This window comes from Nelumbo nucifera, chromosome 1 (assembly GCF_055504915.1).
Source record: "Nelumbo nucifera cultivar China Antique chromosome 1, China Antique-T2T, whole genome shotgun sequence".
Classification (NCBI taxonomy): Eukaryota; Viridiplantae; Streptophyta; class Magnoliopsida; order Proteales; family Nelumbonaceae; genus Nelumbo; species Nelumbo nucifera.
Genome location: NC_142649.1, coordinates 61,729,281 through 61,746,977, shown reverse-complemented (window position 1 = coordinate 61,746,977; position 17,697 = coordinate 61,729,281). Strand labels below are relative to the sequence as shown.

Below are 17,697 nucleotides of genomic sequence, written 5' to 3'. Positions count from 1 at the left end.
TTTACGCTGTACATATTTATATTGTATTTGCACTCTTCCCAAATAAGCCTTAGGTAAATCTAATTAAGGAGAATCTATGAAAAAGCGAGAATCTTAATAGTAACCATGTCACAATCCTCATACAGTACTTAATTAATAAAGAATGGGTGTGGGGATATGGCATAAATGGAAACCCGTGAATCTGGATTGTGTTAAAATAAATTTCTATGCCTTTAGCTTTAGCTTTAGGAAGGTCAATGCATGGAGGCGGTGCAGTTGGTGGCCTTACTCAAAACTCTTGTGGAAAAGTTGTTTGTTTTCTCTACAAGTCTCTAGCTATTGCCTATTGGCTTGGTTCCATTTTTATCAATGTTGTGGAGGTGAAGCTCACCAGCTAGATAACTACTACCTTATGTATGGGGAAGAAAGGATATACGACCGTGGAATGTTAGGATTAGTTTAATTTGGAAAGAGTACAAATACAAACATGTAGAGTGTAAGACCTTATATTTTGCATATTTGTACTATATATATATAGGGGTAATAGCATATAAAGACTACTTTTGGGGTTTAATATCAATAAAAGTAATATATTTAAAAATATGTTAACTTTTTAAAAATAATATCAATAAAGGACAAAAATACTATTACTATTTATCTTCTTCTTCTTGCCATTTGTTCATCAGAGCTGCCGTCCGCCACCACCCGCCACCACCCACCGCCACCTCCACCTCCGACAACGTTGCCGGAGGTGGCGGCGGCGACACTAGTGGTTATTCCTCTGCTCGCCGCCGCTGCCACCTCTATCTCCACCCATCTCCGACAACGTTGCTGGAGGTGGAGGCGGAGGTGGGCGGAGGTGGATAAAGAAACCACCAGTACCGTCGCCGCCACCTCTAGCAACGTTGCCGGAGGCGGTGGCGGGTGGTGGCAGGCGACGGTTTTGATGAACAAAGGACAAGAAGTAGAAGATGAACATTATTTTTGCCCTTTATTGATATTATTTTTAAAAAATTAACCTATTTTTAAAAATTTTTTAATTATATTACTTTTATTAATATTAAACCACAAAAGTTGCCCTTATACCATAGAAACCCAATAAATTATTACAAAATGGAGCGTCTTGGGTGGAGGGAAAGAGGGCCCATATACGGGTTTGGGGACACCCACATGTCTGAGGGTTTGGGGACACCCACATGTCTGACATTTTAAGATCAATACCAACCATTCAACGGGTCCCAACTAATATCATGACTGTACCATATATCAGTTTTAGTATTTCACTTATTAAAACCATTAGTTTTGGCTATTAGAATTATTTATGTTTTTAATTCTAACTTTTATAAAAAAAAAAAGTCATTTTTCCACCATCATTTAAATCCTCAAGCTGATTGTTTAAAGAGTACTTCATCTCATAGGCCACAGGATTCTCTACAAGCAAAGTTTCTGTAGATAAGTATGGGAATCCCGCCCTGTATTGAGAATATCTATTTTCCTATAAATTAAATATAAATGTATGAGATATTCTCAATATATGGCTAGATGTTATATGAACAAAATTTTTGTTTGTAGAAAATATCTATTGCCTCATCTCATGGTGACAAGGCAATGGGAAAATATGGCAGTTTGTTAGAGAACCACTGGTTTGTAAAATATCTGAGCTCTTCTGAACACTGCTTTAGCTCCATTAATAGCAGCGGTTATGACCATCGAAATTGATACTAAGGTTTTAAAAATCGATTCGTAATCAGAATTGCTTTGTTAGAGAATCACTGGCCCGTTTGGTTCACAGTTGGAATTGGAATCGGAATAAGAATGGTCCATTCCTGGCATCTGTTTGATTCAGTATCGGAATCAAAATCAGATTCCGATTCCTACTGTTTGGTTCAATTAGAAACTGGAATCGGAATCAACCAAAATTTTCAATTCGGCCCCTGTTAATGCTTTAAAAGAATCACAAGAAAGACCTGTCAACTACAATAACAGAAAATTAGACCCTATGACTTTTTCCATTTGGTGGGAACTTTTTTTTCAATAATCAGTAATCAATTCATTAACTTAATCAAGAAAACATTCATTTGATGGGAACGTTAACAAACAGAAGCAAATTTATGAAGAAATTAAACCTTCCCATTAGGAATATCAACGTTTCTAACAGGACCCTTGAACCATTTCCTTGCATCCAGAAACCACCAAAGCATTATTAAACCCAAACTTACACCCAATGCCACAGGTGCATAGTTGAATGTGTTCCAGGTGATGGGATAGAAAGTTGGCAATAAGAAGACTGAACAGGTATAACAGATCCACAAGAAGGCTATCAAGCAAATTGACCTTCTTGCTTTGCCCAGATAAAATGGCCCTGGCTTGAAGTTCTTCTCAGCCATGACCATCCTTGCAAAAATTGGAACAGCATATCCACCAACCCATCCTATTGTGCATATGGAAGTTATTGCAGTGACCACATTAACTTTCAATATAGGTAGTCCAAGAAGAATGCAGATGGTTGAACACAGCCACACTGCATTCGCTGGAACCTTGTGTTTCGGATGCACTCTTCTCCAGATGCGGATGAAAATGGAACTCCCTCATCTCTTGATAGAGAATATACCTGAAACATGCAATTGTGAAATGTTGGTGAGATGACAAGTTCATTCAATAAGTAGTATTAGATTAAAAGTCATTCAGACATGACACAACTCATGAAACAAATAAAATGTATGGAGTAGCTAAGGCGATTCACTGATGATTAAAAAATAAGGGGGAAAAGGGATGAGAAGGAACAAGGGTTCCAAAGAATGAGAATCTGCTTTAGCATATTGAACTAATCATATTGAACAAGGGTTCCAAAGAATGAATCGCAGAAAAAAAATAGGAGCAGATCCCAACTATATTCACCGATTGCCTAGATCTGGTGTGAAAAACCGTTAATGGTAACAGTGAAGAAGTAGATCGATCCCAAAAAAGGGTAAGAGCAGATCTGCAAAAGATAAAATCAGTCAGTTAGTGAAAAAAAAAAGGAAGAATGAGGAAGAGGAGGAGAGGAAGAAGAATATGGCGATGGAGTTTGGTTCAGCTCGCCGTTGATTTCGAAGAAGAAGAAGGAGGAGGAGGGTAATGGTTTAACAGTGATCTTACCTCGCCGGAGGTTGGTTCGGCTCTCAGTTTGGCGATGGAAGATGGCAATGGAGTTCTCCCTGTTCGGCTCTCCCAATCTCTCTGGGGAGGGGTCGGGAATGGCCATTCCCCCATACGAGCTAGACCGTTTGGCCTAGGAACCATCCAGACAATTGGTTCTATTTTATTCCAAACCCGGTCTTTGGCCAAAAACTGTTGAATCGGTCAATGATTCATTGACCTGGTCAGTCAAACTGTCGACCCATTCGATCCATTCAATGGTTTTGGTTGTTTTTAAATTTTAAATATTTTTTTATTTTTAAATTTATTTTATCAGAATAGACCATCCATTTGGACCGGACGATCGACCCACCAACCCGAAAACCGATGGACAGAACAGTTCCGATTTCGGGTCGTTTTTTAAAACATTGGGTATATTAATTTGTCATAGGCTGCAGTCATAACTACTAAATAACATATTACTAGAAAATCTGTTGTCCCTGTTTAGGGGACGTTTGGGACTAGTGTGTTTCATGACCAATCCATTTTCGCTGATATGTCTTGCATGCCACATCAACAAATAAACAAAATCGGTAAAAAAACAGTATTTTGTAGCCCTATTTTTTAAGAAAACATTTTTGTAATAATTAGCTTTGGGATTCAGGAAAAGTGGGGTTTCTTGAAATGCCAAATTTTTGTTTCTTGAATCACCCCGATGACATAGTATATTGAAATTTGAAAAAGTTGATTACTTTTTGCGATGATACACAGTTGTCATTATCTATCTATTTATCTATTACTTTTTGCGATGATACAAAGTGGTCAAGAATTTTTTCTTTTTTCTTTTTTTTTTCCTCTTTTGTTTTTTTTATTCCATGTCATTTTTGAAACAACCAATGAGATGCACTTTTCCAATCACCTAAATAATCTCTTCTCCTAAAATTTATCCTAAACTACCTCCCCCACTTTCTCCAGGATTATCTCTAATTGTTATTTATCTCCACAATTATCTCTAATTTATAGAGAGTTTATCTCCTAAATTATCTCTAATTCCTATTTATCCTCTCCCCTCCTTTTTATCTATATCTATCTAAAGAAAGTTTGGACTAAAAAATTTAAGAATTATTTAAATATTCTAACAAAATTATATAATAACTTCAAAATATTTATTAAAAACACAAAAGTAATTTTATATTTTTACAAAATATATCACGAAATTATGTACTAACAATTTAAATTATGTTTTTCCGGATTATCAATTTAAATGCTTTTCAAATATTTAATAATATGTAATAGCTTTAAATAAATAAAATTCAAATAAAAAAATTTAAATGATTTATAAATTAATTAAATATTTAAATAACTAAATATTTATCATAACTATATTATAAATAGTTAAAATAACGAAATTATCTAATAAATAATTTTATATTTTTTACAAAATATATCATGAAATTATGTACTAACAATTTAAATTATGTTTTTCTGGATCATCAATTTAAATGTTTTTCAAACATTTAATAGTATGTAATAACTTTAAGTAAATAAAATTAAAATAACAAAAAAATTAAATATTTAAATAACTAGATATTTATCATAACTAGGTTTTAAATTGTTAAAATAATGAAATTATGTAATACATTTGAAATATTTCTTTAAAGCGGAAAAATAAGTATAACATAATATTGAAATTAATAATAATTTAATATATTACAAAATTAATAATGAAATTATGTAATAATAGTATAAATTATGTTTTCATGGATAATTAAATTCCATAAAGAACTAATATTTAAAAATTTAAAAATTTTACATATTATTTAAGTATTTAAAAAACTAGGTATTGTAAATAACAAAATATTTAACATAACTAGATTTTAAATAATTAAAATAAAGAAATTATGTAATAAATTTAAAAAATTCTGAAAGGTAGAAAAATAACTATAACGTAATATTGAAATTAATAATAATTTACTATTTTTAAATAATATTGTAAATAACTAATTTCACTTATATCAAGTAATAATTCGAGAAAATAACTTTCAAAAAATTAAATTTTATTAATAATAATTTTAAACTCTTAATTTGTATTTATTATGTAATTATATATACTATAATTAATATTTATTGTATTTCAGTAATTATTTATTGTTTTTGTGAAAAATGTATTTTCAATGATTATGTATAAATTTATTTTGTTTTGCTATTTAATAGAAAACTTTCAATAGTTATTGGAGATTAAACTACTATTAGTGAAATTTTTAAATTCAATGTATTGTACTTATTGTATTTATTTTATTTTTGTATTTTTGTTATAACTTATTGATTAATTTTTATTAGAGATTAAACAATTATTTGAGATTATAGTATTTATTGACTAAGTTAATATATTTTTAGTACTTATTGTATTTTTGTAATTATTGTAGTTTTTTCATTATCAATATATTTTCAATAATTATGCATTTTTGCTATAAATTTTGAATAATTATTGGAGATTAAACTATTGTTATTTATCAGAGATGAGACTATTAATTTAACTGAAATTATGAGCGTTCATGAGTTGGTTCAGTTTGGTCGTAGGCTATTTGGCCGACCAAATTGACTTGGTCAGGTTGGGGAGTTGGTTAGCTGAAACGCGCGACTAACCTTTTTGTGAAAATTGATCCATTCAAGTTGGATTGGTTTAGGTTGATTTTTTGGTTTGGTTAGTCGGTTCAAAAGATATAAATTTAAAAATTAAATTACATTTTAAAAATTAAAGTGTAATTATTAAAAAAATTATATTTTGATATTAAACATTTTAGATTAAGAAATATGGGAAATTTCCCACTTTTTCATATTAAAATTTATATTTACAATATAAAATGTTAATATATATCCATGGTTAGGTCGTTTGATTTTGGTTGGTTTACAAATGGCCAAAGTGAAATTTATCCAACTTAGTCGAATTGGGAAATTTTTTAACCAAAGCTGACCTAAAATAATAGAAAATCGACCAACTCAGGTCAAGTTGATCAGGTTGGTGAGTTTCATCAGTTTGATGAATAAATCTAATTGAAATTAATTGTTATTATTTTTGTATTATAAAAAATTATTAAAATTAGTATATAAAATATGAATAATTATTAAATGTTTAAAAAGTTAAAAATATAAAACAATAGTACACTCTTATGTGATTCTATTAGGGTCATTACTAGAACACATCTTATAGTTTTACATATTTACTTAAACATACCTTATAGTTTTCATTTTATTAAAACATCTCATATATTTTACAACTTATTTACTTAATCAACCTTTCATTAAGGAGTGTTTATTTTGCCATTAGGCCCATGATTTTTTAATCCAAAAATACCCTTAACACTTTTTTTTGTACAAAAAACAAAATTAACCAAATATAGCCAATAGAGTGGTTGCCCGTGTCTTGTAAAGGGAGAAAATGGTATTTTTATTTTTATTTTCTTTTGATTAAATTTATTTAAATGAACATTAGGGTCAACATTGTCATTTTCCATTGTCATCTAATGGGAGATTGATTAAATCCATTGCAAATTATAAGTGGTGTTTTAGTAAAATTTTAGCTGTAGGGTAAATTTTAGTAAATCTATGAAATTACAAGGGGTATTTTAGTAAATGATCATTTCTATTATTTAACTTTCGCTTAATAAATCCCGTGCATCGCACGGGTCCCTGCTAGTTATAATATTAAGCCAAATCACTTTAAACATCTAGTTAGTTTGTATCCTGTTATTTTGTGTTTCTCAAAAAAATAGATGAAACGAATTGCTTGTAAAACGGAATGGTCGTGAAACACACCAGTCTCAAATGTCCCCCTTAATGGTAAAATTAATAAACCCTGTGGTAATAATTGCACATCCTATATGGCTATATCACATTTACCTTCTAATTCCAATCTTAACAAAAGAAAATGAAAATAGGAAATTTTAGCAAAGTCATTTAATGTGAAATTCTTTTTTATAAACATCTTAAATAAATTATTCAATTATAAAATTCAATTGTTCTCTTGCAATTGCAATACAAGGGGTGATTCAAAAGAAAACAATTTAGATGATAAAAGTAGTGTAAGATTATTCGTCCAATATCTTAATCTAAGAACCCCTCCCCCCCCACCCCACAAAAAAAAAACAATGAAAAATCAAAGTTATAAACTAGATTAATTATTTATACCGAAGTATTGTTGGATTTGACATGTTATAAACAACTTTTTCCTTGAAATTTGTTTGTTTTACTCTGAATTATTTTATTTTTTTAAATTATTTATATTAGACATTTAGGTTAGTCTTTTTATTTGATTTAAAAGACTATAGTATCACTAAGGGTAAACTATAGTATCATTTAAGGGGCAACTATAGTATCATTTAATTTGAAATTTACTATTTAACTATAAAAAATTAAATTAGAAAAATTAACATGGGTCTTACATCTTTGTAATTGACAATTTATTCTGACCTACTTTGTTTGAAAATCACTATTAATTTATGTTGTTTTTAATATGATTTAAGAGATTAAATGAGGTCTTATTTGTAAGTAGTAACCCACTTTAATTGGTATTTATTATTATTTGATAAATTTATTTTTAAAAGCTAAATTAGGTTATACTTCCAAAAAAAGTTAAATATAGTTTGCAATTAATAAACTATTTCATCTAAAAGAATGAAACTCACACCAATTGTAATTAATCTAATTTCCAATTAATAAACTATTTCATCTAAAAGTTAAATCTAGTTTGCAATTAATAAACTCGCAAGATGTCTGTCACGTCCAAGCCCGGGTGAGACAATGGTTGGCCTTCTCCTTTTCACCTACCAAGTCTCAAGTTTTTAGTTAAGATTGCCATGGAAGGGGGTGACTTTGGAAATCATTATTATGTTTATCCCCATTTTAGGAGTTCCTTGTTGAGTTTTGACTCTGTTGGAGGTCGGTCCTTTATTGGCGTTTCTACCTTTTTGTGCCATTTGTAGAGTTCTTAGAAGATTTCTCTCCCAGTGCTCAGGATTTATTTTTTATCAGTAATTTGGTTTATGTTTATGTGTGTATGTGTGTATGTGTGTGTGTACTAGTAATTAAGCACGTGCATTGCATGTGAGAATTTTTTTTATATTAATTACTTGAATTTTAGATATATCATAATTAAGATAAAAATTTAAAATTAACAAAAGTAACAATACGATTAAAAATAAACTCAAATGCTTGTAGTAAATGTGCACGTGCATTGCATGTGAAAATTTTAAATTACAATAACAATTATTATTATTATTATTATTATTAAAATTTTTATTCCATTTTTGCCATAAATAAAAATTAAATTTATTTTAACAATTATTTTTATTTTTTATGATGAATATATTACATTATAAATGTTCCCAATGTGATAATTTTTTTTTTTACTTTTTCATTGTTTGTGTTCTATCTTTTTTTAAATATTTATTATTCAATTATGACATCATGAGTTTCTTTGAAAAGTTGGATCATTGATCCACTATCTAGATAAGAAAATAGCTTTACTTTCGGATTTGTTTTAAATTATATATCATCAACATTATATAAATCATTTTTACTTATCATACTTAATTTTTGTTTGGCATAGTTAATATATAATTTTTTATATATAATTTTTTTTATATACGTGTATTTTTTATTTTTTAAATATTTATTATTTAACTATCACATCATCGATTAATGCATTTGACCCAAACCACTAATCCACAACCCAAAAAGGAAAATAATATGATTTCTAGATTGACACTAAATTTTATATTACATTTAAATCATTGATAATAAATGCATATTATTAGAGATGTACCCAATATTTATTTTTATAAATATATAACATTATATATGTGCCCAATTTTTTTCTATTTTTATTTTTTGTTATTATTTATATTTCTATTTTTAAAAGTTTTATTATTTGACTATGACATTATTTCAATTATAGGTTGATTTTAACTTTGGCATTCCATTTTCATCATTAATAAAATTATTTCTTACATTTCATACACATTTTTGTTTAGTATAATGAATATGCAATATTAGATATATGTCCAATCCTTTCTTATTTTTTGTATTATATATTTTAATTTTTTTTATTATTTAATTATGACATTATTTATTAACCCATTTGAACCAAAATGATTGAATTGCTTACCCACCATTGGGAGGGAAGAAAATAGTTTTTCTTTAAAATATTTATTTTTATAATATTAAAATTAATTGTAGATTTAATAAGAGAATATAACTTAATATGGGATTTAATGAGAGAGAAAAGGAAAATAGCTTTATTTATAATTGGCTTTAAATTTTACATTCCATTTCCATTATTAATAAAAACATTTCTTATTTATCATACTTATTATTGTTTAATATGTCGAACATATGATGTTAAAAATGTTCCCAATTTTTTAATTTCTATATATTTTTATTTTATTATTTAATTGTGACAACATGGATTGGTCCATTTGATCCGAAATGGTTTAATTTCTTACCACTACCTAGATGAAAACACTATTTTTTTTTCAGGTAGATTTTAAAAGTATGTTTTTATGTTATTGAAATTATTAATTTATTATGTATGGATTTAATTAATAGAATTTAATGATGAGAAGAAATAAAAATTCCTTAAATATATGATTCAATGAAGGTGAATGCAAATTAATACCTTAAGTGTAGGATTTAGTGAGAGGAAATTGAATATCTTATAATTGTCTCTTTTCAACTCATTTAATATTAATAATTGATTACCCTTTTGCCCTCATTTTTTATCAATAAATTTAAATATGGAAGGGTACATTTTGTCCTCAAAAAATTCCAGAAATATTACTGAGGCTATTCATTCTTTTTAAAGTACTAGTAATTAAGCACGTGCATTGCACGTGAAAAATTTTTCTTCATATTAATTACTTGAATTTTATATATATCATAGTTAAGGTAGAAATTAAAAATTTACAAAAGTAACAGTATGATTAAAAATAAACTTAAATGTTTGTAGTAAATGTGCACGTGCATTACATGTGAAAAATTTAAATTATAATAACAAATTATTATTATTAGTACTACTACCACTACTACTACTTCTACTACATTTGTATTCCATTTCTGTCATAAATAAAAATAATTTTTACTTTAACAAATATTTTATTTAATATGATGAATATATAACATTAGAAATGTTCCTAAGTGTTTTCGACAAAATTTTGTATTTTTTTCATTTTTTGTGTTAATATTTTTTATTGAATTATGACTTCATGAGTCTTTTGAAAAGTTGGATCATTGACCCACCATCTAGATAAGAAAATATCTTTTCTTTTGAATAAATTATATATTTCATCTATATTATATAAATAATTTTTACTTATCACACTTAAAATATATTAATAGAATTTAATGATGAGAAAAAATATATCTTAAATATAGGATTTAATGAAAGAATATACCTTAGATATAAGATTTAATGAGAAAGAATAAGAAAATAGTTTTATTTCCAATTGGTTTTAATTTTATATTTCATTTTCATCATTAATAAAAACATTTCTTATTTATCATACTTATTATTGTTTAATATGTCCAACATACGATGTTAAAAATGTTCTATTTTTTTTATTTCTATATTTTTTGCATTTTATCTATTTTAATTTTGAATTTTATTATTTAATTGTGGCAACATGGATTTACTCATTTGGCCCAACATGGTTTAATTTCTTGCCACCACCTAGATGAAAACACTATTTTTTCTAGGTAGATTTTGAAAGTATAAGTTTTTATGTTATTAGAATTATTAATTTATTAAGTATGGATTTAATTAATATAATTTAATAATGAGAAGAAACCTTAAATGATTTCATAAAGGTGAATGCAAATTAATACCTTAAATGTTGAATTTAATGAGAGTGAATTTAATGCATTTAATATCTTAAAATTACCTCTTTTTAACTCATTTAATATCAATAACCGATTACCCTATTTTCCCTCATTTTTTATCAATAAATTTAAATATGGAGGGGTAAATTTTATCTTCAAAAAATTCCAGAAATATTCTAGAGGCTATTCCTACTTTTTAAATTTTATCCTCAACATATATATATATATATATCTATTATATCTATTATGTACATATATATAATAGATATAATAGATATATAGATTCATCATGTTTTGTTTTGTTCACTCATCTAAGATAAAGCAAAATGGCTCCATTAGACCGATTGGTGTATTGTATTCTGAGTCTTCGTTCTTTTTCTTTTCAAGTTTAGACATCAAACTTGGATGAAACCCAGAAACTTAGACATGGTTGACATAACCGTTTTTTTTTTTTTTTTACATTGCTTTATCTGGCAATCCTGTTATTTGAGTTGGAATAGACCTCAGACATCCTTTCACCACTGGGACGTTATCCTCAAGTGCAGGTTTGATGGAGTTGAAATCCATGGCTCATGGTTACCCACTCGACCAATTCATGAAAGACCAAGTCAATGACAGAAACAATCAGTATGGTGGGAGCCTTGGCTATAAAACCATTGTCACCTCCCTCTAGAGAAGTAGTTGAGGCCATTGTTGATGAGATAGGAGCTGATAAGGTTGGGATAAGGCTGTCTCCTTTTGCCAGCCATGTGGAGTCAGGGGACATAGATCCAAAAGCTAGCCGTAGGCCTTTTACATGGCTGAGGCTAGGGGTGATCATGGGTCGGGCCGGGCTTTGCACTTATGATAAGGACTATAACTTAGGCCTAGGCTCGGGGTTCCAAACCTGAAACATAAGCCCTAACTCAAGTCTACACGGGCTGAGCCTGATTTTGGGCCAATGTATAAAACATTACATATCTATAATATTTTATATTAAATGACATAACATGTATAAACTTATTTTATACTTTATATAATATAAAATATTACATATAATGTAAATTATACATATCATGTTATAATATTTATATATAAAATATATAATTTAATATAAAATAACATATATACATTATACACAACATGTGTAAATTTAAATATATGCGGGCCGGGCTGGGCCTGAACACAAAACCCATGCCCAATCCCGAAACTTCCAGGCCGGGCTGGGTTAGCTGAGGCCCTCAACAAATTTGGGTTTCTGTAGTGTCACATGGTTGCTGATCCAAGGATAAAGACTACCGCTGGAGAGTGGAGAGAAGTGTGAAAGTCCCCATAATCTTCTACCCATGAGAAGGGTTTTTAATGGTACTCTTATCCATCAAATTGCATTGTAACAAAAGAGAATCTAATTGTTTTAAAACTACAACAAACTCAAATAAAAGCACACAAGGACACTCAAATAAGAATTCTCTCTACTACAACTCTAAATACCCATTATTTATCCTAGTAAAATTAAACAATCTTATTACTAAAGGGGATATAACTTTCCCAAAACACACATTATTCATAAAACATACTGTTTAAAAAGGCTTAAGCCTTGAGATTTAAGGCTTATGCCATGAGGTGAGATGCACACTTCAGCGGTTTTTCCTCAAAGCGTGAGTCATAAAAAGGTGTAAACTTTGAGTATCAATGATTATTTAGCAATTTAATGCAAAAAATATATATTTATACATTATTATAGTTTAAATTATATGGAAGAAGCACTTTAATATTATGGGCCAAATAAATAGAGTAAAAATGAAAAACCAATAGGGGGTCAAGTTCCATCAGCTTCTCTAGGATTTTTTTTTGCATATATCAAATTAACTAAATTGTTTTCTTTCTTCTAAACTATTGAATGACCATAGACCTAATATCCAATTATATGGATGATCCTTTGTATGTTTCTTTTAAATTGGTCATTTGAATTATTTGAGAACTTTGCATTTTGAAATATGGAATGTAAAGTGTTTATAATTGTCAGTTCATTTGTTATTATTTTGGCTAAATTACAAAGACCCCCCGGTAGTATGGGGTCTGTGACAAAGACTTCCTGTACTTTATTTTGTGACAAAGACCCCCTTTTACTATGACCGTGAGACAAAGACTTCCTTTCGTTAGCTTTCCGTTGAAATCTGCTGTTGCAATATTTTTTAATCCCCATACTACCTTGTAATAACTATTTAGACAATTGGAAGAAAAATACTGTTCAGCTTCCCCAACCTCACAATACACGAACAATGCAAATGCTGACATCACTGCTTCTCTCTCTCTCTCTTTCCCCGATCTCTCTTCTTCCCCTTCCCCTTTCTCTCCTCCCCTTTCATCTTCCCGCTTTCCCCTTTCCCCTTGTAGAGAAACTTCTGCAAAAACCGTCTTCTTTGCCTTAACTGAAAAGGACTGCTACATGGTAATTGATTGCAGATGTTTTACTGAGAAAGATAAATAAAATATTCCCCTTACTCATGTGAATTAATTTTAATTAATATTTGAAATTATTTAATAAAATAAATAAGTTAAAAAATAAAAAGGGAATCAAGACTCAGGAGGAGTACGGGCGCATGGAGAGGCGGGTCTCTTTTAGAGTTTTGACCCATCAGACTCTTAAAAGAACATTGAGTAGGGGGTGCATAGGTTAAGTTGTACTATTTCAAAGCTGCTCTACTTACTTTCGCTTGATTTGTAGGGTTTTTCTCTGATTTTGATGGGAGGCATTATTGATCTCAACACCATCACCGACGATGACGACGATGCTTCGGCGGTGGTCGAGTGTAGACTTGCTTCACTCTTGTCGTCGTCGCCTTCAGCTTCCCCCCACATCCACTTCACTGTGCTCGTCATCTTCGTTTGCGTCAGCTTCGGCTTCCCCAGCGTCCGCTTCACTGTGCTCGTGGTCTTCGTTGTCGTCGGCGGTGAGTGTAGACCTGCTTCGCTCTTATCGCCGTCGGCTTCAGCTTCCCCCACATCCACTTCATTGTGCTCGTCATCTTCGTATGCGTCAGCTTCGGCTTCCCCAGCGTCCGCTTCACTGTGCTCATGGTCTTCGTTGTTGTCGACGGTGGGGGGTGCAGTGTGTTTGGAGTTGTGGCATGTATGTAGGAAAAAGGGGTCATTGTAACTTTGGAGGAGAAGCTTTGAGGCGCATCTGAAGACACTGTCTTTAGAACGTTATTTGCCCCCACTCAATTTCATTGAGTTTGTTGTTGGGTTACAGGCAAATTCGTTCCCAGGATACAATAGAGCCTTGAGCAAGAATCTGCAACCAGCAAAGTTGAAAAATCTCCGAAAAACCTTCTGTTAGATTGTAGCAGACCGAACTGAGAGAGAGAGAGAGAAAGTGGATTTCGAAAATGTGTGTTTTTGAAGTCTGATTCATGCTCCTTAAATAGTTTATGAAGAGGTATGAAGAAAAGGTAGGTGTTGGTTTAGAGAAGGCACCTTGAACAATCACAATTTCAAACATTGTGAATGTTTAAAAAGTAGTTAACAGTTAATGACTGTTAACTTTGAATTGTGCCTCTTGATCACACCCAATCGAATTGTGACCGTTGATCTCATCAACGGTCGGCATCGCACCAAAGTGCGCAAAGTGCGACCAATGGTCAAACCCCCATACTCTCCTCTACTATTTCTAAGGAGTGTAAATCAACTTCTATTAAAATACTGAAAACAAAGCTTATAATTTTCCAATGTGGGACAAGTTCAAAACTGGGTTTTGTAAGAGAAAAGTTAATTTTTCAATCAAGTGTGCAGATGCAATTTCTCATGTAATTAACCAATCAAACCCATTGGATTTAATCTCTTATGAGATTAAAATCCAACATGTTATGCAAGGCCACTTATATCGTTGCCAAAGAAAGGGAGTGTTGTCATGTACTTGCCACAGGGTTACTTGGACCAAAAATGACTGTTGGTAATTGCAGACGTTTCTCTCCTCCCCTTTCTTCTTCCAGCTTAACCTTCCACTTTCCTCTCTCTCTAGTACGTCACAGCTTCTCTACTGCAAAATCTGGATTTAGTCAAGTGTGGGGAGTGAGGGATTGAGAGCGACTGTGTTTTATATTATAAAACACAGGGGAACGGAAAACAGAGGAAAGGGGGAAGAAGAAAGGGGAGGAGAGAAAGGGGAAGGAGAAGAGAGATTGGGGGAGAGAAGCAGTGATGTCTGCATCTGCATTGTTCATGTATGAGAGGTTGGGGAAGATGAACAGTGTGAATAGTTATCACAAGGGTAGTATGGAAATTAAAAAATATTGCAACGGTGGATTTTAACGGAAAGATAACGGAAGGGGGTCTTTGTCTCACGATCATAGTAGAGGGGGGTCTTTGTCGCAAAACAAAGTACAGGGGAGTCTTTGTCACATACCCCATAGTACAAGGGGGATGTTTGTAATTTACCATATTATTTTATTTAATGCTTAAACACTAAAATTTATTGTTTATAAACTTTTATTTTATGAATATTTTTACTCTCTATCATTTTAACTTGCTATATTACATGTTATTTTTATCAATTTATCAACTTTAATTAATTTCATTCTTAAGCTTTAAGGTTTATGCCTTGCAATGCCTTGAGGCTTACACCTCAACATTTTGGACCATTATGCCACAACTACACCTTTAGCCTTTTAAAACCATGATAAAAACCTAAGGTGGCATTTGATAAATCTGAAATTTGAAGTCTGAAAAGTTAAAAAGGTATTATCTGTGTTTGAAATCTGAAAACCAGCATAGATATTTTTCTACTTTTTATTGGGTCTGAATAGATAATGTCGTTTGTATTGGATCAATTATGCAATATCTGAAATTGCTGGTTTTACTATTTTACCTCTAGAATAGGCTATTTTGTAATTTTGAATGCAATTAGCACTATTTCATACATTATCATTCCAAAAATTGTTAAATAATAAATAATATTAAAATCAATAAAATGTTAAAAATTATAAAAAAAATAACAATTAAAAATACATTATTAAAAATGAAAATAATTAATAAATCATAAAATGCTTAATATCTAATACAAATAAAAATTATAAAAAAATTAAAAATAAATTATTAAAAATAAAAATATGAAAAATACTAATAAATTCCATGAAACAATGAAAAATATTTAATAATTAGCAGAATAATATCTTAAAAAGTAATGAAATATTTAATAATTAATAAAAAAAGTGTTTAATAATTACTATGAATAAAAATTAATAAAATATCTAATGATTAATCAATAACAAAATAATTAGTACAAATAAAAATCTTAAAAATTAAAAATAAATTATTAAAAATGAAAATAATATGGAAATACTAATAAATTTCATGAAGTAATGAAAATTATTTAATAATTAGCAAAATAATATCTTAAAACGTAATAAATATTTAATAATTAATAAAAAATAGAGTAGTTAATAATTAATGTTCATAAAAATTATAAAAATAGCATGGGAAACCTTTAAGGGTGAAAGTCGTGTCTGTTTGGAATAGATTAAAATCAATGCTTCCTTCAAGTGGTGAAGCTCAAACTAATGGAAAGGAACTAGAAAAAGTTGTTGGTGTAGGAGTTAAGACATTGAGAGAACCCAAAATATGAGTTCTAACCATGCCCAATGGTGACTATCTACTATTATTATTCTGATCCACCTGTTACAGCAAACAGCTCATGGATAGTAGCAAACAGATCATGCAAATTATAATATGGTAGCAAAACTATTTGTGATGTCCAAGGGCAAATAGAATTTTCTTGAGGCTCCTGTTTAGCAGCAATGGTGTGTACATAGAGGTGTAAACCAGGTCGTGCCGCTCGCGGCCCAACACAGCACGACGGCATGCGGGCCATGCCAGGCCCAGCATGATGGTTCATGCTGTGTTGGGCCTAGGGTTCGAAGTCCACGGACCAGCACGACACGCAACACGGCGCGTCATAAGCCAGCGGGTCCGTAACAGGCCGCGTTTGACAAGTCCAAGAACTAGCCATTCAGCTTTTTGGGGTTTTTTCCAAAAATACCCTCCAACATCTATAAACAGCTATATAGGGGGGTATTTATGTATTTTGGTTATGGGGGGAGAGAAAATGACACAAATGCCCACCATAGCTATATAACAACTAGTTTAGGGGGGCATTTTTGATAATGTGATAAATAACTTTATAATAACCAAAATACCCCTCCCAACAACTAAAAAACGACTAGTTTTTAGGGTATTTTGGGTAATTGAATTATTTTCAATTCCTATAAATAGCCCTATCCTCTACCATTCTCATCACACCAATTCAACAATTCTCTTAATCTATTCTCTTATACTCTCATACATTCTTTGAAGTTTGAGCTCTAATTAACTGATTCTTCAATTCTCAACTTTATTAAAGTTTCAACAAGAAGAAGGCTTGCTCAACGAGCTCAAGCATCTCAAGTTAATTAGCAATTTGGGAAGCTTGGACTCTTAAAGTTGAAAGGCTTCAACCATTGAAATCAAGTTGGGATTCCAAACCGGCAATCCAAGTAAGTCCAAGTTTGGATTCCGAACCGGCAATCCGGATCCTCTCGAAACCAATTCCCCAACATGTTCAATGTTGACGATATTCAGTCGCATCATGATAGTGTTAGCACCAATATGGATGCTATTGATATTAATGGAACTTCCACCCCTAGTACTGATACTAGGGGAAATAAAAAGAATGCCTCTAAGTTGATTAACCTGGTTTGGAGAATATTT

At 30.5% G+C, this 17,697-nt stretch overlaps 1 long non-coding RNA gene across 1 annotated transcript; it reads right to left on the bottom strand.

Moving 5' to 3' along the window:
- Positions 1–1,987: 1,987 nt before the first annotated feature.
- On the bottom strand, positions 1,988–3,252 carry LOC148803337 (uncharacterized). The gene is made up of 3 exons (XR_016081428.1): positions 3,118–3,252; positions 2,878–2,959; positions 1,988–2,590 (listed from the first exon to the last, which is right to left on the bottom strand). It is a non-coding gene; the product is annotated as an uncharacterized LOC148803337 (long non-coding RNA).
- Positions 3,253–17,697: the final 14,445 nt, after the last annotated feature.